The sequence below is a fragment of the Capra hircus genome, chromosome 13 (assembly GCF_001704415.2).
Source record: "Capra hircus breed San Clemente chromosome 13, ASM170441v1, whole genome shotgun sequence".
Classification (NCBI taxonomy): Eukaryota; Metazoa; Chordata; class Mammalia; order Artiodactyla; family Bovidae; genus Capra; species Capra hircus.
The window spans coordinates 50,173,926-50,197,012 of record NC_030820.1 but is presented as its reverse complement, the minus strand read 5'-3'; positions in this window follow the sequence as shown (position 1 = coordinate 50,197,012).

Sequence of the window (23,087 nt, the reverse complement as noted above, 5' to 3'; positions counted from 1 at the left end):
CATTGGCCTGTCACATGCTCAAAATCTTACCATTACACATCATTTCCTTGACTTAAGCACTGTATGTCCAGATGCAAGAGGAGGAGGAACATATTAAGACACTATTATTCCTAAACACATCAGCATAAGACTTTAATAGCTCATTGTCTCCTGGGAGACTGAATTTTACTGGTGAGAAGGAGGGAAGAACTGCTTAGAGTCTGGGTTAACTCTCAAGGAAGAAAACTGGGTAAGGCTAATTCTCACCTAAATTCTCACTTAAATTGAAGAAAGTAGGGAAAACCACTAGACTATCCAGGTATGACCTAAATCAAATCCCTTATGAAAGTGATATATAGTGTCACTTATAGAGTGAAAGTGACAAATAGATTAAAGGGATTAGATCTGATAGAGTGCCTGAAGAATTATGGACAGAGGTTCCTGAATTGTACAGGAGGCAGTGACCAAGACCGTCCCCAAGAAAAAGAAGTGCAAAAAGGCAAATTGGTAGTCTGAGGAGGCCTTACAAATAGCTCAGAAAAGGAGAAGTGAAAGCAAAGGAGAAAGGAAAGATAAACCCATTTGAATGCAGAGTTCCAAAGAACAGCAAGGAGAGATAAGAAAGCCTTCCTCAGTGATGAATGCAAAGAAATAGAGGAAAACAATAGAGTGGGAAAGACTAGAGGTTTCTTCAAGAAAATTAGAGATACCAAGGGTACATTTCATGCAAAGATAGGCACAATAAAGGGCAGAAATTGTATGGATCTAACAGAAGCAGAAGATATTAAGAAGAGGTGGCACGAATACACAGAAGAAGTACAGAAAAGATCTTCATGACCCAGATAACTATGATGGTGTGATCTCTCAACCTAGAGTCAGACATCCTGGAATGCAAAGTTAAGTGGGCCTTAGGAAGCATCACTATGAATAAAGCTAGAGGAGATGATGGAATTCCAATTGAGCTATTTCAGATCCTAAAAGATGATGCTGTGGAAGTGCTGCACTCAATATGCCAGCAAACTTGGAAAGCTCAGGAGTGGCCACAGGACTGGAAAATGTCAGTTTTCATTTCAATCCCAAAGAAAGACAATGGCCAAAGAATGTTCAAAGTACTGCACGATTGCACTCATCTCACATGCTAGCAAAGCAATGCTCAAAATTCTCCAAGCCAGGCTTCAAGAATGCATAAACTGAACTTCCAGAGTTTAAGCTGAATTTAGAAAAGCAGTGGGACCAGAGATCAAATTGCCAACATCCATTGGATTATCAAAAAAGCAAGAGAGTTCCAGGAAAACATCTACTCCTGATTTATTGACTACACCAAAGCCTTTGACTGTGTAGGTCACAACAAACTGTGGAAAATTCTGAAAGAGATGGGAACACCAAACCACCTTACCTGTATGCAGGTAAGAAATCTGTATGCAGGCCAAGAAGAAAGAGTTATAACTTGACATGGAACAAGAGACTTGGTTCCAAAAGGGGGAAAGGAGTACATCAAGGCTATATATTATCACCCTGCTTGTTTAACTTATATGCAGAGTACATCATGTGAAATGTGGGGCTGAATGAAGCACAAGCTGGAATCAAGATTGCTGGGAGAAATATCAATAAACTCAGATACACAGATGACACTGCCCTTTTGGCAGAAAAAGAAGATCTAAAGAGTCTCTGATGAAAGCGAAAGAGGAGAGTGAAAAAGTTGGCTTAAAACTCAACGTTCACAAAACGAAGATCATGGCATTGGGTCCCATCACTTCATGGCAAATAGATGGGGAAACAATGGAAACAGTGACAGACTTTACTTTCTTGGGCTCGAAAATCACTGCAGATGGTGACAGCAGCCAATAAATTTAAAAGATGCTTGCCCTTTGAAAGAAAAGCTATGACCAACCTAGACAGTATGTTAAAAAGTGGAGACATTACTTTGCCAACAAAGGCCCATATGTAATAGTCAAAGCTATAGTTTTTCCAGTAGTCATGTATGTATGTGAGAGCTGGACCATAAAGAAAGCTGAGTGCCAAAGAACTGATACTTTTGAACTGTGGTGTTGGAGAAGACTCTTGAGAATCCCTTTGAATGCAAGGAGATTCAACCAGTCAATCCTAAAGGAAATTAGTCCTTAATGTTTATTGGAAGGAGTGATGCTTGAGCTGAAGCTCCAATACTTTAGCCACCTGATTAAAGGACTGACTCATTGGAAAAGACCCTGATTCTGGGAAAGATTGAAGGCAGGAGGAGAAGGGGATGGCAGAGGATGAGATGGTTGGATGGCATCACTGATTCAATGGACATGAGTTTGAGCAAGCCTCAGGAGTTGGTGATGGATAGGGAAGCCTGGTGTACTACAGTCCATGAGGTTGCAAAGAGTGGAACACGATTGAGTGACTGAGCTGGACTGATTGAACACCCTTTGAAAGGAGGACACTGGAACCCACCAAGAAAAGATACCTCACATTCAAAGACAAAGAATAAGCCACAGTGAGATTGTAGGAGGAGCACAATCCTGATAAAATAAGATCCCATACCCTCTGGGTGGGTGACCTACAAACTGGAGAACAATAATACCAAAGAAGTTCTCCCACTGTTGTGAAGGTTCTGAACCCCATGTCAGGCTTCCCATCCAGGGGATCTTACAAAGAGACTGGGAATTCCCAGGGAATCTAGCTTTGATGGCCAGTAGGATTTGATTATAGGACTTCCAGAGGTCTGGGTTGAAACATACTCATCTTGGAGGGCACAAACAAAATCTTGCATGCAACTAGACCCAGAGGTAAGGAGCAGTGACCCTACATGAGACTGAACCAAAGCTACCTGCTAGTGTTTAAGGATCTCCTGTGGAGGTGTAGATCATCAGAGGCTTACTACAGGGATGGAAGCATTAGAAACAACAGTCTTTGAAAGCCCCTTTGGCATAAGCCCTTTAGAGTTTGTGATTAACCATACCACAGAGCCCATATATCCCAGGGTTGGGTCACCTCAGGACAAATAACTACCAGGAAAGGAGCACAACCCCACTCATCAGCACACAATTGGATTAAAGTTTTACTGAGAAAGCCTGTCAGAGCAAGATCCAGTTTTTCCCATTGCCAGTCCTCCCCCCGCCCCCAAATCAGTTAGGTTACAGAAGCCTCTTAGCCTCATCCACTACAGGGCAGAGAGAAGATGCAAGGAGAAGCACAGTCCCATAGAGGTTAAAACAAAAAACATTTTACAGAAAGTTAATCAGGATGAAAAAGCAGAAAGTTATGTTCCAGATGAAGGGAAAATACAAAACCCCAGGAAAACAACTCTATGAAGTGGAGATAGGCAACCTTCCATAAAAAGAATTCAGAATAATCATAGTGAAGATGACCCACAATCTCAGGAAAACAATGGAGAAGATGTAAGAAATGTTTACTAAAGACCTGAAAGAGCTCAGAAATGAATAATACACTAGAAGGAACCAATAGCAGAATAACTGAGAAAGAAAAATGGATAAATGACATGAAGTACAGAATGATGGATATCACTGCCACACAACAGAATATAGGAAAAAGAATGAGAGAGAAGAAAAAAAGAAGACAGCCTTCTCTTAACCTCTGGGACAACATTAAATGCACCAACACTCACATTAAAGGGGTCCCAGAAGGAGAAGAATGACAGAAAGGACCTGAAAAAGTATTTGAAGAGATAATTGCTGAAAACTTCCCTAACATGGGAAAGAAAATAGTCAACCAAGTTCAGTAAGCACAGAGTCCCAAGAAGGATAAACCCAAGGAGAAACACAACAAGATACATAGTAATCAAACTGACAAACATATGAAGATAAAATTTTAAAACAACAAGGGAACAATGACAAATACTATACAAGGAAAAGCCTATCAGGCTACCAGCTGATTCCTCAACAGAAACTCCACAAACCAGAAGGGTATGGCATAATGTGTTTAAAGGGATGAAAGGGAAGAACCTACAACCAACAATACTCTACCCAGAAAGACTCATTCAGATTTGATGGAGAAATAAAAAGCTTTCGAGACAAGCACCACAAAACCAGCTATTCAACAAATGATAAAGTAATTTCTGTAGGCAGGAAACAAGAGAAAGAAAAGACTTATACAGAAAATAAATACAAAACAGTGAAGAAAATGGTAATAGGATCATACATATTGATAATTACTATAAATGTAAATGGATTAAATGCATCAACTAAAAGACATAGACAGGCTGGGTGAATGAAAACCAGAGCACTTCTACTTACCACATCATGCAGCTTGACCTTCCAAATTGTATGTGATTATTTTATATTGTTAGCTTAATCATGTTCCAATTAGGGCTAGCAATTGTAATTATCTTTCATTTTTTGTCTGACTCAGTGAAGTTCAGTTCAGTTGTGTCTGACTTTTTGCAACCTAATGGACTGCAGCATGCCAGGCTTCCCTGTCCATAACCAACACAAGGAGCTTGCTCAAACTCATGTCTATCGAGTTGGTGATGCCATTCAACCATCTCATCCTCTATCATCCACTTCTCCTCCTGCCTTTAATCTTTATCAGCATCAGGGTCTTTTCCAATGAGACAGTTCTTCACATCAGGTGGCCAAAGTATTGGAGTGTCAGCTTCAGCATCAGTCCTTCCAATGAACACCCAGGACTGATCTCCTGTAGAATGGACTGGTTGGATCTCCTTGCAGCCCAAGGGACTCTCAAGAGTCTTTTTCAACACCACAGTTCAAAAGCATCAGTTCTTCAGTACCAGCTATCTTTATGGTCCAGCTCTCACATCCATACATGACTACTGGAAAAACCATAGCTTTGACTAGACAGACACTTATTGGCAAAGTAATGTCTGCTTTTCAATATGCTGTCTAGTTTGGTCATAGCTTTTCTTCCAAGGAGCAAGCGTCTTTTAATTTCAGGGCTGTCTGAAGTGATTTACCATCTGCAGTGATTTTGGAGCCTCCCAAAATAAAATCTGTCATTGTTTCCATTGTTTCCCCATCTATATGCCATGAAGTAGCCATGAAATTAAAAGACACTTACTCCTTGGGAGAAAAGTTATGACCAACCTAGATAGCATATTCAAAAGCAGAGACATTACTTTGCCGACTAAGGTCCGTCTAGTCAAGGCTATGGTTTTTCCAATAGTCATGTATGGATGTGAGAGTTGGACTGTGAAGAAGGCTGAGTGCTGAAGAACTGATGCTTTTGAACTGTGGTGTTGGAGAAGACTCTTGAGAGTCCCTTGGACTGCAAGGAGATCCAACCAGTCCATTCTGAAGGAGATCAGCCCTGGGATTTCTTTAGAAGGAATGATGCTAAAGCTGAAACTCCAGTACTTTGGCCACCTCATGAGAAGAGTTGACTCATTGGAAAAGACTTTGATGCTGGGAGGGATTGGGGGCAGGAGAAGAAGGGGACGACAGAGGAAGAGATGGCTGGATGGCATCACGGACTCGATGGACATGAGTCTGAGTGAACCCCGGGAGTTGGTGATGGACAAGGAGGTCTGGCGTGCTGCGATTCATGGAGTTGCAAAGAGTTGGACACGACTGAGCGACTGAACTGAACTGAACTGATGGGTCCCAATGCTATAATCTTCGTTTTCTGAATATTGAGTTTTAAGGCAAATTTTCACTCTCCCTTTTCACTTTCATCAAGAGGCTCTTTAGTTCTTCTTCACTTTCTGCCATAAGGGTGGTGTCTTCTGTGTATCTGAGGTTATTGATGTTTCTCTCAGCATTGCTGATTCCAGTTTGTGCTTCATCCAGCCCAGCATTTCCCATGATATACTCTGCATATAAGTTAAATAAGCAGGGTGACAATACACAGCCTTAACGTACTCTTTTCCCCATTTTGAACCAGTCTCTTGTTCCCTGTCCAGCTCTAACTGTTTCTTCTTGACCTGCATACAGATTTCTCAGGAGGCAGGTAAGGTAGTCTGCTATTCCCATCTCTTGAAGAATTTCCCACAGTTTGTTGTGCTCCACACAGTTAAAGGCTGTAGTCAATAAAGCAGAAGTAGATGTTTTTCTGGAACTCTGTAGCTTTTTCAATGACCAGTGGATGTTGGCAATTTGATCTCTGGCCCCTCTCTTTTCTAAATCCAGCTTTAACATCAGGAAGTTCACGGTTCACATACTGTTGAAGCCCAGCTTGGAGAATTTTGAGCATTACTTTGCTAGCTTGTGAGATGAGTGCAATTGTGTGGTAGTTTGAACATTCTTTGGCATGGCCTTTCTTTGGCATTGGAATGAAAACTGACCTTTTCCTGTCCTTTTCCAGTCCTGTGGCCACTCTTGAGTTTTCCAAATTTGCTGGCATATTGAGTGCACACTTTCACAGCATCATCTATTAGGATTTGAAATAGCTCAACTGGAATTCCATCACCTCCACTAGCGTTGTTCATAGTGATGCTTCCTAAGGTCCACTAACTTTTCCAGGATGTCTGGGTCTAGGTAAGAGATCACACCATTGTGGTTATCTGGGTAACAAAGATCTTTTCTGTATAGTTGTTCTGTGTATTTTTGCCACCTCTTCTTAATATCTTCTGCTTCTGTTAGGTCCACACCATTTCTGTCCTTTATAGTGCCCATCTTTGCATGAAATGTTCCCTTGGTATTTCTAATTTTCTTGAAGGGACCTCTAGTTTTTCCCATTCTATTGTTTTCCTCTATTTCTTTGCATTAATCACTGGGGCAGACTTTCTTTTTTTAAATATTTTTTTAAAAAGGATAATTGCTTTACAGAATTTTGTTGTTTTCTATCAAACGTCAACATGAATCAGCCATGGATATACATATACCACCTCCCTTTTGAACCACCCTCCCACCTCCCTCCCCATCCCACCACTCTAGATTGATATAGAGCCCCTGTTTGAGTTTCCTGAGCCATACAGCAAATTCCCCTTGGCTATCTATTTTACATTTGGTAATGTACTTTTCTATATTACTCTTTCCGTACATCTCACCCTCTACTCCCCTCTCTGCATGTCCATAAATCTATTTCTATTTCTCCATTGCTGCCCTGTAAATAAGTTCTTCAGTACCACTCTTCTAGATTCTCTCTATATATGTTAGAATATGATATTTATCTTTCTCTTTCTGACTTACTTCACTCTGTGTAATAGGTTCTAGGTTCATCCACCTCATCAGAATGGACTCAGATGCGTTTCTTTTTATGTATGTGTAATATTGTATTGTGTATATATACCACAACTTCATTCATTCATCTGTCAATAGACATCTAGGCTGCTTCCATGTTCTAGCTATTGTAAATAGTGCTGCAATAAAAATGGGATACATGTGCCCTTTCCCAATTTTGGTTTCCTCAAGGTATATGCCTACGAATAGATTGCTGGGTCATATGTTCGTTTTATTCCTAGTTTCTAAAGGAATCTCCATACCATCTTCCGTAGTGGCTGTATCATATTTACATACCTGCAAACAGTGCAAGAGTGCTGCCTTTTCTTTACACCCTCTCCAGCATTTATTGTTTGTAGACTTTTTGATGAAGGCCCTTCTGACCGGTGTGAGGTAATATCTTATTGTTGTTTTCTACTTGCATTTCTCTAATAATGAGTGATATTGAGCATCTTTTCTGTATTTATTAGCTAATTCACTGATTACCTCTAGTAATTTTCTGATATGATATGTAGGATTTTTATGTACAGTATCATGTCATCTGCAATCAGTGAGAGGTTTACTTCTTTTCCTATCTGAATTCCTTTTATTTCTTTTTTCTTCTCTGATTGCTGTAGCGAGGACTTCTAAAACTATGTTGAGTAATAGTGGGAAAAGTGGACATGCTTGTCTTGTTCCTGACCTTAGGGGGAATGCTTTCAGTTTTTTTTTTTTTTTTTACCATTCAGAACAATGTTTGCTAAATCACTTCAGTCATGTCCAACTCTGTGCGACCCCACCCCAGGCTCCCTCGTCCCTGAGATTCTCCAGGCAAGAACACTGGAGTGGGTTGCCATTTCCTTCTCCAATGCATGAAAGTGAAAAGTGAAAGTGAAGTTGCTCAGTTGTGTCTGACTCTTAGCGACCCCATGGACTGCAGTCCACCAGGCTCCTCCATCCATGGGATTTTCCAGGCAAGAGTACTGGAGTGGGTTGCCATTGCCTTCTCCTAGACCAATGTTTGCTGTGGGCTTATTGCATACGGCCTCAACATTCAGAAAACGAAGATCATGGCATCTGGTCCCATCACTTCATGGGAAATAGATGGGGAAACAGTGGAAACAGTGTCAGACTTTATTTTTCTGGGCTCCAGAATCACTGCAGATGTTGATTGCAGCCATGAAATTAAAAGATGCTAACTCCTTGGAAGAAAAGTTATGACCAACCTAGATAGCATATTCAAAAGCAGAGATATTACTTTGCTGACTAAGGTCCGTCTAGTCAAGGCTATGGTTTTTCCAGTAGTCATGTATGGATGTGAGAGTTGGACTGTGAAGAAGGCTGAGTGCTGAAGAATTGATGCTTTTGAACTGTGGTGTTGGAGAAGACTCTTGAGAGTCCCTTGGACTGCAAGGAGATCCAACCAGTCCATTCCGAAGGAGATCAGTTCCAGGTTCTTTGGAAGGACTGATGCCAAACTTCCCTCTCTCTCACCATCAGAATGGCCATCATCCAAAAAAAAAAAAAAAAAAAAAGAGAAATCTACAAACAATAAATGCTGGAGAGTGGAGGATGTGGATAAAAGGCAATCCTTTTGTACTGTTGGTGGGAATGTTAACTGACACAACCACTGTGGAAAACAGTATGGAGATTCCTTAAAATATTAGGAATAAAACTACTATATAACCCAACAATCCCACTACTAGGCATATATGCTGAGAAACCCATCAGTTCAGTTCAGTTCAGTCGCTCAGTCGTGTCCGACTCTTTTCGACTCCATGAATCGCAGCACGCCAGGCCTCCCTGTTCATCACCATCTCCCGGAGTTCACTCAGACTCACGTCCATTGAGTCTGTGATGCCATCTAGCCATCTCATCCTCGGTTGTCCCCTTCTTCTCCTGCCCCCAATCCCTCCCAGCATCAGAGTCTTTTCCAATGAGTCAACTCTTCTCATGAGAAACCCATAATTGAAAAAAATAAATGTACCCGAATATTCATTGCAGCATTGCTAGCTACAATAGCCAGGACATGGAAGCAACCTGGATGTCCATTGACAGATGAACAGATAAAGAAGCTATGGTATATATACAATGGAATATCACTCAACCATAAAAAGGAACACATTTGAGTCAGTTCTAATGATGTGGATGAGCCTTGAGCCTATTATAAAGAGTGAAGTAAATCAGAAAGAGGAAAACAAATATCATGTATTAATACAGCCTAGATTCCTAGGCTTCCCAGATGTCTCAGCAGGTAAAGAATCCATTTACAATGCAGGAGGCACAGGAAACACGGGTTCAATCCCTGGATCAGGAAAATCCTCTGGAGGAGGAAATGGCAACCCACTACAGGATTCCTGCCTGAAAAAAATCCTGTGGACAGAGGAGACTGGCGGGCTATAGTCCAAAGAGTCAGACATGACTGAGTGACTAAGCAGGCATGCACACAAATACATTGTAACTATGGAATCTAGAAAGAGGGTACTGATGAACCTATTTGCAGAGCAGAAATGGAGACACAGACATAGAGAACAGACTTGCAGACACAAAAGGGAAGGAAAGGGTGGGGCGAATGGAGAGAGTAGCATAGAAACATATACATTCAGTTCAGTTCAGTTCAGTTACTCGGTCGTGTCCGATTCTTTGCGACCCCATGGACTGCAGCATGCCAGGCCTCCCTGTCCATCATCAACTCCCAGAATTGACCGAAACTTGTCCATTGAGTTGATGATGACATCCAACCATCTCATCCTCTGTCATTCCCTTCTCCTCCTGCCCTCAATCTTTCCCAAGATCAGGGTCTTTACAAATGAGTCAGCTCTTCGCAGCAGGTGGCCAAAGTACTGAAGTTTCAGCTTCAACATCAATCCTTCCAATGAATATGCAGGACTGATCTCCTTTAGGATGGACTGGTTGGATCTCCTTGCAGTCCAAAGGACTTCAAGAGTCTTCTCCAACACCACAGTTCAAAAGCATCAATTTTTTGGCGCTCAGCTTTCTTTATAGTCCAACGCTCACATCCATACATGACTACTGGAAAAACCATAGCCTTGACTAGACGGACCTTTGTTGGCAAAGTAATGTCTCTGCTTTTCAATATGGTGTCTAGGTTGGTCATAACTTTCCTTCCAAGGAGTAAGCATCTTTTAATTTCATGGCTGCAGTCACCATCTGCAGTGATTTTGGAGCCCCGCTGCCCCCCTACCTCCAAGAAAACAGTCTGTCACTGTTGCCACTGTTTCCCTATCTGTTTGCCATGATGGGACCGGATGCCATGATTTTAGTTTTCTGTTGAGCTTTAAGCCAACTTTTTCACTCTCCTCTTCACTTTCATCAAGAAGCGCTTTAGAGGGAGGGGAGGGGAGTGGCAAAAAAAAAAAAAAAAAAAGAAGCACTTTAGTTCTTCTTCACTTTCTGCCATAAGGGTGATGTCATCTGCATATCTGAGGTGATTGATATATCTGGCAATCTTGATTCCAGCTTATGCTTCTTCCAGCCCAGCATTTCTCATGATGTATTCTGCATAAAAGTTAAATAAGCAGGGTGACAATATACAGCCTTGACATACTCCTTTTCCTATTTGGAAACAGTCTGTTGTTCCATGTCCAGTTCTAACTGTTGCTTCCTGACCTGCATGTAGGTTTCTCAAGAGGCAGGTCAGGTGGTTTCGTATGCCCATCTCTTTCAGAATTTTCCACAGTTTATTGTGATCCACACAGTCAAAGGCTTTGGCATAGTCAATAAAGCAGAAATAGGTGTTTTTTCTGGAACTTTCTTGCTTTTTTGATGAACCAGCAGATGTTTGTAATTTGATCTCTGGTTCAGTTCAGTTCAGTTCAGTTGCTCAGTCGTGTCCGACTCTTTGCAACCCCATGAATCACAGCACGCCAGGCCTCCCTGTTCATCACCATCTCCCGGAGTTCACTCAGACTCATGTCCGTTGAGTCCGTGATGCCATCGAGCCATCTCATCCTCGGTCGTCCCTTTCTCCTACTGCCCCCAATCCTTCCCAGCATCAGAGTCTTTTCCAATGAGTCAACTCTTTGCATGAGGTGGCCAAAGTACTGGAGTTGCAGCGTCAGCATCTTTCCCTCCAAAGAAATCCCAGGGTTGATCTCTTTGAGAATGGACTGGTTGGATCTCCTTGCAGTCCAAGGGACTCTCAAGAGTCTTCTCCAACACCACAGTTCAAAAGCATCAATTCTTCGGCGCTCAGCCTTCTTCACAGTCCAACTCTCACATCCATACATGACCACAGGAAAAACCATAGCCTTGACTAGATGGACCCTAGTTGGCAAAGTAATGTCTCTGCTTTTGAATATGCTATCTAGGTTGGTCATAACTTTTCTTCCATATGTAAAATAGATAGCTGGTGGAAATTTGCTAATGACTCAGGGAACTCACGTCAGTGCTTTGTGACAACCTAGACAGGTAGGATGGGGCAGGAGGTGGGAGAGAGGTGACATATGTTTACCTATGGCTCATTCATGCTGATGTATGACAGAAACCAACACAATATTGTAAGGCAATTATCCTTCAATTAGAAATAAATTGTTTTTAAAAAAGAAAGCATGGAACAAGATGTCCAGCCTATATTCCTCTCAGCTTGAAATCGAGTTCTTTTAAAATCAGGCTCCTCTGCTGAGTTTATGATCATTGTGTCTATCCAAAATGATTATTACCTTTCTTGTTAAACACCTGTTCTCCTCAAGATTGAAGAGTATCAAAGAAAAGTAGGGACTGAAATCAAGAAGGACCTTGTGGGGTTCCCAAGCACAAATCCTTTCTGTGTTCCCCATTTCTAATTTGTGGGAAATAGGGTTTATTCAGCCTCCAGGATCTTCCCAGAGTTCCAAATGGCAGGTTCAACCACTGGCTAATCAAGGAAGAGAGGGGATGCAGAAATGGAAGAGCAATCAACAAACTATAGTGCAGCATTCTGTTTGTAGATGACACAATAGTATACACAGAAAATTCTAAAGATGCTACCAGAAAATTATTAGAGTTTATCAATGGATTTGGTAAAGTCGCATGCTACAAAAGTAATACACAGATATCTGTTGCATTTCTATACACTAACAATAAAAGATCAGAAAGAGAAATTCAAGAAACAATTCCATTTGTTGTTGTATCAAAAAGAAAAAAAATGTCTAGTAATAAACCTACCTAAGGAGACAAACCTGTACTCCAAAAACTATGATGTTGATGAAAGAAATTGAAGAAGACACAAACTAATGGAAAGATATACCATGTTCGTGGATTGGAAGAATCAATATTGTCAAAGCCACAATCTACCCAAGGCAATCTAAAGATTCAATGTAATCTCTATCAAATTACCAATGACATTTTTCTTAGAACTAGAACTAAAAAAATCTCATTTTTTTTAAAGGAGACATTAAAAACCCCTTATAGCAATCTTGAGTAAGAAAAATGGAGCTGGAGGAATCAGACTCTGTCTTCAAACTATACTACAAAGCTACAGTCAGAAAAACAGTATGGGACTGGCACAAAAATAGAAATATAGATCGATGTAGCAGGATAAAAATTCCCCAAATGAACCCATTCACCCATGGCCAATTAATTTATGACAAAGGATGCAAAACTACAAGATGTTGAAATGACAGTCTCTTTAACAAATGGTGCTTAGAAAACTGAACAGCTACATGTAGAAAAATGAAATCAGATCATTCTTTAACTCTACACACAAAAATAATCTCAAAATGCATTAAAGACATAACTGTGAGACCAAACACTATAAAACTCCTAGAGAAAAACATTAGCAGAACACTCTCTGACATAAATTGTAGCAATATCTTTTTCTGTCCTTCTCCCAGAATAATAAAAACAAAACAAAAAATAAACAAATAGACATACTTAAACCCAACAAGCTTCTGCACAACAAAGGAAACAATAAATGAAAATATAACCCAGAGATTGGCAAAAAAATATTTGCAAATGTGTGACCAACAGGGGTGAAGTTACAAATAGCTCATGATGCTTAACTGCATCAAAACAAACAACCAAATGAAAAATTGGCAGAGGACTTAGGTAAATATTTCTCCAAAGAAGACATACAGATTGTCTACAGGCACATGAAAAGATGTTCAACTTCATTAATTATTGGAGAAATGCACATAAAAACTACAATGAATAAATAAATTTATATTAAAAAAAAACTACAATGAGATATCACCTCACAACAGCCAGAATGGCTACCATCAGAAAATCCACAAACAATAAATGCTGGATAGAGTGTGGAGAGAAGGGAACCCTCCTACACCATTGGTGGGAATGTAAATTGATATGGGTCGTTTACCTAGACCCAGATATCCTGGAGTGCGAAGTCAAGGGCACGTTAGGAAGCATTACTACGAACAAACTTAGTGGAGGTCATGGAATTCCAGCTGAGCTATTTAAAATCCTAAAAGATGATGCTATTAAAGTGCAGCATTCAATATGCCAACAAATTTGGAAAACTCAGCAGTGACCAGAGGACTGGGAAAGATCAACTTTCATTTCAATACCCCAAAAAGGCAATGACAAAGAATGTTCAAACTACCATACAGTTGTTCTCATTTTGCAACGTTATGCTCAAAATCCTTCAAGCTAAGCTTCAGCAGGATGTGAACCAAGAACTTCCAGATGAATAAGTTGGATTTAGAAAAGAAAGAGTAACCAAAGATCAAATTGCCAATGTCCATTGGATCATAGAAAAAGCATAGGAATTCCAGGAAAATGTCTACTTCTGCTTCCTTGACTAACTCTAAAGCCTCTGACTGTGTGGATCACAACAAACTGTGGAACTTCTTAAAGAGATGGGAGTACTAGACCACATCACCTGTCTTCTGATAAATCTGTATGCAGGTCAAAAAGCAACAGTTTCAACTTTTCATGGAACAGCAGACAGGTTCAAAATTGGGAAAGGAATAAGAGAAGGCTAAAAGTGTCTACATAGCTCTGAAACTGCAGGAAAAATGTTTTTGTGAACCTGGGAATTGGGGACTGATGACAAAAGAAATATTTTTCACCAGTGAAAATTGGATAGTTGCTGCTATGACTTTCCAGAAAAATACATTGGTTAATTTTTCTTCTCATTACAACAAGAGCTTTGGTCATGATTTTGAGTTTTCTGAAATGAAATGGATGCTTCTGACTTCCTGCTGGGAAGTCATCTGACAGCACAATTTCATGTAAACAGGGGAACAACAGATATGGCAGTCAATGTTCACAGAACACTCTCTACTGACATCTTTTCTTAAGGAATGGTACAATGTTTCCTATGTGTGTCTTTACACAACTTTGAAATAACCAGTAAAATGCTTTTGTGAACCTGGGAATTGGCCTCTTTTGCTAAAACCAATATTTTCTACCAGTAGAAGGTGGAAAATTGCAACCTTAAAACCTGCCAGAAAAACCCACTGGTTCATTTTTCTCTTCATTACAACAACAGCTTGGTCAGGATTTGAGTTGTCTGAAAGCAACAGACTGCTTGCCATTTCTTGCTGGGAAGTCACCTGACAACACTGTTTCACCAAACCAGGGAATAAACAGGTATGACATTCAACACTTAAGGAACACCCTCTGCTGATATCTTTTCTGATAGAATGGTCCCTTGTGTCCTAGGTGTGTCTTTACACAGCTCTGAAACAGCCTGTAAATATACCTTGTGAACATGGGAATTGGGCCCTTGCAGTAAAAGCAACATTTTCCACCTGGGGAAGCTGGATAATTGAAGCCTCAAACCTGTCAGAAAAACACACTGGTTCATTTTTATCTTCATCACAACAGTTTTAGTCAAGTTTTTGAGTTTTCTGGACATAACAGACTTCTTGCCACTTCTTGCATAAAGTCATCTGACAGTATATTTTCACCTAATCAGGGTACCACAAGGTATGGCAGTCAAAACTCACAGAACACTCTCCCCTGATTTCTTTTCTCATGAAATTGTACAGTGTGCTCCAGGTGTATCTTTACACAGCTCTGAAACAGCTGTGAAAAATGTTTTTGTGAACCTGGGAATTGGGATCTGATGGAAAAAAAGTATTTTCCTCCAGTGAAAACTGGATAGTTTCAGCCTTAAACTTGCCAGATAAACACACTGGTTAATCTTTCTCTTCACTACAGAAAAAGCTTCAGTCGTGATTTTGAATTTTCTGAAATAAAAAGGATCCTTCAGACTTCTTGCTGGGAAGTCATTTGACAGTAGAGTTTCACATAATAAGAGAAACAACAGGTTTGGCAGTCAACACCCACAGAACACTCTCCCTGACCTCTTTTCTTTTGGAATGCTACATTGTGCCTAGGAGTGTATACACAGCTCTGAAACTAAAGGGAAAAATCTTTTTGTGAACCTGGTAATTGGAGCCTGATGGAAAAAGAAGTATTTTCCCACTGTGAAAGCTGGATATCTGCAGCCTCAAAAGTGCCAGAAAAACACAATGGTTCATTTTTCTCTTTATTGTAACAACTGCTTTGTTCTAGTTTTGGAGTTTTCTGAAAGCAACAGAGTGCTTGCCACTTCTTGTTAGGAAGTCAAGTTTCACCTAATCAGAGTAACAATTGGTATGGTGTTCAGCACTCACAGAAGGCACTCACCTAGCATCATTTCTTATAGAATAGCTACAATGTGTTCTAGAAGTGTCTTTACACAGCTGTGAAACTGCAGGGAAAATGATTTTTGTGAACCTGGGAATTGGGGCTTGATGGCAAAAGGAAGTATTTTCCTCCAGTGAAAGCTGGATAGTTGCAATTTTAAGCTTGCCAGAAAAATACACTATTTCATTTTTCTCATTTCATTAAAACAACAGCTTTGATTGTGCTTTTGTTTTCTGAAAGCAACAGTGAAGGAAGTTAATACGGCCACAATAGGGAAGTGGAGATGTGCCTGCAAATGGGACTCTCTGCTTGGGCGGAACGTGCTTGCAAACAAGATGTTCTGCCAAGGAGTCTGGACACAACCTTGAGTTTAATGGTCCCTTGCAAACGAGGGAACATTCCCTTCCTGTGATAAGGAGGAAGAAAGGGCTCTGGACAGACTCTGCAGTAAACAGGAATTTCACTCCCTTTTGCTGTACGACAACATTTATGCACATGCGCTGTACTGAGAAGGCTTAGTCATGCAGTCTGGAATTCTGCCAAGGGGGCTTTTTATAAAAATAAACCGCAGCTTGTTTGCGCAGTTCTTTTCCTCCGGCTGGAGTTGTGTCTTTGTCTGTTTCTTGTGTGTGTGTGTCTTGTCTTTGTGTCATTTCGCTCGCAACATCTGGCACCCAATGTGGGGCTCGAGTGAAACCAAAAGGGTGAGTAACCCCGGGAGGATTTTATATCCATAGCAAGGGAACTTTCGGGAAAATCATGGGGAATTCCTCATCATTACGGACACAATACATGGAGTTGGTCAAAGGACTTCTCCACTCCATAGGTGTTAAGGCCTCGACTCACCGATTGAGTGAGCTCTTTCGCTTGGTGGAGCAATATTGTTATTGGTTTCAATATTAAACTAAGTTACAGTTAAATTTGAAGGAGTGGAAAATAATTAAAAAAAATTGAGAAAGCAACATCAGAAGGGTAATGTGATCCCTTTAAAGTTATGGACTTTATGTAGTGCTATAACACAGGCTTTGACTTTGCTCTCTACTGATAGTGAAACTAAATCTAATGTTTCAAGGAGAGGCAATTTATGAGGATGTGCCAGACGTTGGTGGGCCTTCTGCACCGCCTGAAGGTAAGGATACAAGTGAGCCTCCTCCTGTAAATGGTGAGACATCTGATAGTTCAAAATCAGATTCGGAGTCTTCTTCAGTTTTGTCAGAGGAGGGCAAAGAGATTAAAAAAATGACCCATCTATTCCAGGAGTGGTAAAAATCCTGTAAAGAGGAGAAGAAATTTACACCTTCTGCTCCTCCTTATGCTTCTCTTTGCCCCACTGCGGTTGATTGGCCCAATGTAGGCAGGGAACATTGTCAGTTCTCCTTTCCTTTGTCTATGCTTCATGATGATGACTTACCTGCTCCTCCTGGTGGATTTATCGATCCTCCACAATTATTTCCTATTCAGAGACAGCAAAATGCCTATGTGATAAATGTTCAATATACTCCTTTAAAATATAAATCTTTAAAAGATCTTAAAGCTGCAGTAGCGCAATATGGTCCTCAATCCCCCTTTGTTTTGGCTATGTTAAAATCATTGGAAAAAGGCAAATTAATTATTCCATTAGATTGAGAATCCATTGCCCAAGCTGTCTTGGAGGGTTCTCAATGGTTGCAACTTTGTAGTTGGTGAGAAGAAAAAGCTAAAAAGCAGGCTCAGATTAATAAAAGACAAAATCCCCCTGGTCCTCTCGAGGACAAGCTAATGGGAGAGGGCCATTATTGAGCTTTAAGAGAACAGGCTCAGTACTCTGACCAGGACTTACAACAAGTTTGCCAGGTCTTTTTATGAGCATGGCGCCATGTGGTGCCTACTGGCCACGCCCAGCCTTCCTTTGCCAAAACCATACAGGGCCCCAATGAGCCATATACTGATTTTCTAGCAAGATTGAGGGTAACTGAAACGAGCTGTAGGGAGGGATGAAATTTCAGAGATATTATTACAAACCTTAGCATTTGAAAATACAAATTCTAAATGTAAGTGTATACTGGGACCATTAAAGGGACAGGGTGCATCTGTGGCTAAATATATCAGAGCCTGCTCAGGAGTAGGAGGAACAAAGCATCAGGCTAATGTCTTTGCTACAGCTTTGGCCAAAGCTATGAGACCACAAAAGGGAGGTAGCTGCTTCCATTGTGGAAAACCTGGTCATATGAAAAGAGAGTGTCAAAAATTAAAAACTGATCAAGGTGCAATTCCTAAAGACAGATCTCTTGCTGGAAAAAAGACTCCTCCTAGACCTTGCCATCGATGCAGGAAGGGGCTTCATTGGACTAATGAGTGCAAATCTAAAACAGACAACATGGGCAACCTGATACCGGAAAACTATCCTGCGGGCCTAAGTCCTTGAGGCCCAAAAACAATACCGGGGACTTCTCCCTGCCCTCCTGCTGTCCCACCTACCCCAACCCTGTTCCCCTCCAACAACGATTACGAGTCAATGCCCCATTAAAAGGACCTCAAATGATGATTTCAGATTTGCAGTCTGCTAATTCAGGGAGCGCTGCTGCTGATTTGCCACTAGCTGAAAATGTTCTTTTGTCACCAGGAGGAAACATTTACAAGTTAAAAACAAATGTATTTGGGCCACTGCCTAAGGGCACTTTTGGCTTGATATTAGGCCTAGCAATGCAGCTTTCAGAGGTCTAACCATAATTCCTGGGGTAATAGACTCTGACTATGTTGGAAAAATTTTAATTATGGTTTCTACTTCTACCACGCTTTCATTGTTGGCTGGGGAGTGTATTGCTCAAATACTTCTCCTACCTTATCATCCTTTTTTGGCTCTTCCTAATAAACGAACAGGAGGCTTTAAAAGTACTGGGCGACATATATTTTGGAAATCCTTATCAAGGATTCTCACCCTGTTCTCTCCCTGATTATACAGGAAAAAAAACTTTGAGGGACTAATAGACACAGGGGTGAACATTTCAGTCATTTCTTCTCAACAATGGCCCCAAGATTAAAAAAAAAAAAAGCCCTCTAATGCTGACGGGACTGGGCTCAATTGCAGATGTCTGGAAGAGTACTCATCCCTTGCAATGCCAATTCCATAATGGAAGATCAGTGTTTGTTACCTTTTATATTGTAAACATACCTATCAATATATGGGGAAGAGATCTTTTCTCTCCTTTGGGGGCTTCTGTAACCATCCCATCGGAAAACTAGTAGCCACTGCTCAAATTCCTCAAACACTCCTATTAAAATGGTTAACCAATACTCCAAAATGGATTGAGCAGTGGGCATTACCACAAATGAAGCTCGAGGCATTAAAACAATTAATACAAAAACAACTCCATCAGCAGATGAATGGATAAGAAAGCTGTGGTACATATACACAATGGAGTATTACTCAGCCATTAAAAAGAATTCATTTGAATCAGTTCTGATGAGATGGATGAAACTGGAGCCGATTATACAGAGTGAAGTAAGCCAGAAAGAAAAACACCAATACAGTATACTAACACATATATATGGAATTTAGAAAGATGGTAATGATGACCCAGTAGGCAAGACAGCAAAAAAGACACAGATGTGTATAACAGACTTTTGGACTCAGAGGGAGAGGGAGAGGGTGGGATGATTTGGGCGAATGGCATTCTAACATGTATACTATCATGTAAGAATCGAATCACCAGTCTGTCTGATGCAGGATACAGCATGCTTGGGGCTGGTGCATGGGGATGACCCAGAGAGATGCTATGGGGAGGGAGGTGGGAGGGGGGGTTCATGTTTGGGAATGCATGTAAGAATTAAAGATTTTAAAATTAAAAAAATAAAGAAAAAGAAAACAAACAAAAAAAACCCAACTCCAACTTGGTCATATAAAACCCTCTACCTCCCCTTAAAATTCTTCTGTTTTTGTTATTAAAAAAATCTAAAAAATAAAAAATCTTAACCGATTTAAGAGAGGTTAATAAATGTATTAAACCTATGAGAGCATTACAATTGGGACTCCCCTCTCCAGCTCTTATTCCTCAAAATTGGTCCTTAATGGTGATACATCTTAAAGACTGGTTTTTTTTTTTTTTTTTTTTTTTACCATTCCTCTACAATTGCAAGATAGAGATAAATTTGCTTTTACAGTTCCTATTCTTAATCATGCTCAGCCTGTTAAGCATTATCAATGGACAGTCTTACCACAGGAAATGATAAATAGTCCTACCTTATGCCAAAAATTCATAGCTCGTTCTTTACGACCCGTTCGTCAAAAATATCCCAATTATATTTTATATCACCATATGGATGATCTCCTATTAGCAGCTCCTAGTATTGCTAAACGTGATGAATTCTTTCTAAAAATACAGGACTCTATGATATCTCAATCCCCAATTTCAGTTGTTCCTGTTAAGGGACCCACTATTTTTACTGATGCAAATAAAAATACTGCTGGATATTGGACCCCGGAAAATTCTAAGGTTCTCCCCCACCCATTTTCTTCTGTACAGCCCACTGAGTTGTGGGCTATCTATTTAGTCTTGCAAGATTTTCCCCGACTTCCTATTAACATTGTTTCAGATTCTTGATATGCTGTTCTCTCTTGCCTACAGCGTCCCCATGTCTCCCTTCCACTGACTCTTAAAACAGCTATTGATAAATTGTTTTACCAGTACAACAATTGCTCTTGCAGCGTTCAGAGTTAATTTTCTTTACTTACATCCATGCACATTCTGCCCTTCCTGGACCCTTATCTTTCGGAAATGCTACAATTGATGCCTTACTTTATCCTATAGAAGCAGCAAAACAAGAACATCTCTTACAGCATACCAATTCCAAAGGGTTACAAAAATCTCATGCTATCACTCGATGACAAGCTCAAAATATTGTTCATTCTTGTTCCATATGTGCACCCTTTGCTTTGCTGTTTACCCCACCAGGTGTCAACATGAGAGGACAACAAGCAAACCAGATATGGCAAATGGATGTAATTTACATTTCTTCTTTTGGACCACAAAAATGTGTGCATCATACTATAGACACTTGCACACATTTTCAATGGGCCACTGCATTACATTCTGAAAAGGCTGATGCTGTTATTACTCATTTGTTATCTTGTTTTGCAGTTATGGGACTACCAATTGAATTGAAAACTGATAATGCACCTGCCTACCAATCCCTGAAATTAGCTCACTTTTTATACCAATACCATATAACTCATACTTTTGGTATTCCTTACAATAGTCAAGGGCAAGCTATCATTGAAAGGGCTAATTGTACCTTGTGTGAATATCTTGAAAAAATAAAAAAGGGGGAACAGGAGAGATTTATGAAACCAAAAGACATTCTGAATAAAACCTTACTTACCCTAAATTGTTTGAATATTTGGAGCAAGGGAAATCTATCAGCAGCAGAGTTGCATTTTCAAGGGAAAGAAGAGGATAAGAAGATCTTGAATACACCTATTTGGTATAAAGATAAAGAGAAAGGTTGGATCCCAGCATCATTAATATATCTGGGATGAGGGCATGCTTTCATTTCTGTTAATAATTACAGGTTTTGGACCCTAGCGAGATTGATCAAAATCAACAATGGCTGATCCCTTTGTTCAAAAATTTGAAGAGCTTACTATGCAAAAAAGCTTTACGTTCCTTACAAGGGAAGCAACACCTCCTACATGGGGTCAAATGAAAAAGTTGACCCAGGAAGCAGAGAAGACGTTAATGAAGGCGGGGCAACCTCTGAATCCTACCAACCTTTTGCTTGCCATGATGGCAGTGGTAACATGTCAGGTAATCGGTGTATCGGCAAGTAATTATACATATTGGGCATATGTACCTAATCCCCCATTAGTAAGAGCAGTTTCCTGGGGGGAACCAGAAGTGCAGGTATGCACTAATGAGACTGCCTTCTTTCCCCCACCAGCTTGCGGAGGAATAGAACAACTATCTCATCATAAACAACAATATAATATTAGTAATTTGACCATTGCAGTGGAAGGTATTCCTTTGTGCATAGGAGGACACCCTTTTTGTCTGTCCAACAGGGAACATTCTCATCATTCCTATAATACATGGTGGGTAAAGTATAATAATTATCATTTTGCTACTTTTACTGTGCTTGTTTCCACCAGGGGATTTAACACTTCGACAGAACCCATAGACATTCATAATGAAATACATATGTCACTATGTCCTGTTAACTTTTTTGCTCCTTCTTTAGAATCTTTGGAATGGGAACGTTGCAGAGGTCATCGACCCTTTAAAGTCATGAATTATTCTGGGTCTATCATTGTAGATTGGAGTCCAGATCATGGGCAATTCTTAGAAAAATGGTCAAATAAATCTCTTAGGTGGCATCGTGCAAATAGCACTTTGATGGACAATGGTAATGAAACAGTTAAATGGCAGCAATTTGCACTTGTCCCTCCTCAATTACAATTGCATGGATATCCGCACATTCAAGGGGACATTTGAAAACTATGGGAAGTTTCTGGTAATCTCACTATATGGTCAGGAAACTATACTTTGGATGGTGGCGACTCCTCGGGTCCATTTCATGTTAATTTACATGTTAATAAATCTTATTCCGCAATGGCATGTGTAAAATATCCTTTTACATTGTTATATGGGAATTGGACTTGGAATGATACTGTGGAGTCTGTATCATGTGATTATTGTAATCTAACTCAATGTGTAAATCAGTCTTGGTGGGAAGAATTTGAAAGACAAGCTAATAACTCCAATTTTTTGTTAGTAATTGTTAAAACTCAGACAGAAGTATGGTTACCTATAAATCAGACTCGGCCATGGTCAGATTCTTTTGCTGTTTCTCATCTAGTAACTGCTGTATAGACTTTGCTACATCGATCTCGACGTATGCTTGGTGTGGTCATTGCTTCGATTCTAGCAGTTGCGTTAATAACTGCAACAGCAGCAGTGGCAGGCCTTGCATTACACCAAGGAATTCAAACAGCTGATTTTGTTCAGGACTGGCATAAAGACTCTCATTTGTTATGGCAACAACAGCAAGATTTGGATGCACAACTTGCTACCAATGTGCTCAATCTTCAACATACCGTTTCCTGGCTTGGGGATCAATTAACTGTTTTATCTACACGAAGTGTAGTGAAATGTGATTGAAATTCTTCTCAGTTTTGTATAACACCTCTACCATTTAACATGAGTGAGGGATGGGAAAGAGTAAAACGATCTTTGACTGGGCATTAAAATCTCACTACGGAGATTATGGACCTGGAACGACAAATTTTGTCTACTTTTAGCAAGACTTTACCTGATATTATGGGGTCTGATTTGTTGAAAAGTCTTCAAGAGGGAATGAATAACTTAAATCCATTAGGGCATGTATCCGCACTAATTGGGACTACATTTGGGAACACTGTGTTTATATTTCTTTTATGTTGTA